Raw genomic sequence first — 1,002 nt, forward strand, 5'->3', positions numbered from 1 at the left:
CCTTGATGCTGGGTAAGCAAGCCTGACTCTGCACAGACTTCCCTGCAGCATGTCAGCATGGATGCAGCACTGCCTGAACATCTGCGGACCATTTCTGAGGCTAGTTTGCATGTCTCGGCATCTGGTGGTTCCTGTTCCTGCAGCGCAGAGCGAGTCAGGCAGCTGCACACCTGTCTGATGAGACCTGAGGAGGCTCCATGCAGTGAGTGGATCATGGCTGCCTCCCCCTAGCAGAGGCCTGGCTGTTGATCTGATGGGGCTCAGACACAACAGAAGATGTGGTGGGAGCGCAGTTCATAGACCCTTGAGCTCTGCCTCCAGAAGGCAGCTCCACCATGAATGCCAGAGCCAGGTGCTCCTCTGTCTGAATATTATCTTTTTCCCCATCACAGCAGTGCCGTTTGTTGGCAGATACCTCCCATAAACCCCTTTTCTTTCATTAAATGAAACTGTACCACACTGAGTTCTCACGTCCAGCCTTACCCCCATCCAACGTGTGCCTGGGCTGATCCCAGTGCTTTGCATGAGCATCGCGTCGTTGTCACCCTCACAGAGACAGGCTGTCAGACCCCACAGAGCACCCGCTATCAGCGTGGCTCAGCAAGCTGCTTGGAAACAGATCCCAGCAACGAGCTGACAGGAGGGACAAGTCCACTTCTTGATACGTGAAATTCTCTAAGTCATGGTTACACAACGTGTTCATAGACAACAAGCCTTGTCAGGAAAACGCAACTGTGAGATATTACAGAGAAGGGATTTTTTACTCTGTATTTGTGTGAGTGCTTCGCTGAGATACCCTGAACTGAGGACGGAGGGACGGACTGACCCACGAACTGATGCACAGCCGCTCACCAGAGCGCAGGCAGCCACCGGCCGCCCGGCAGCGGGCCGAGGGGCGGGCAGCGCCGTGCCTCCTCAGGGAGAGGGAGGGCGGGAGGGAAAGGTGCGGCACCGCCCCGGCCCCCGCGCCGCCCTTTCAAGTATCGCGTGAGCGGCCCCGCT

The sequence above is a fragment of the Gallus gallus genome, chromosome 2 (assembly GCF_016699485.2).
Source record: "Gallus gallus isolate bGalGal1 chromosome 2, bGalGal1.mat.broiler.GRCg7b, whole genome shotgun sequence".
Classification (NCBI taxonomy): domain Eukaryota; kingdom Metazoa; phylum Chordata; class Aves; order Galliformes; family Phasianidae; genus Gallus; species Gallus gallus.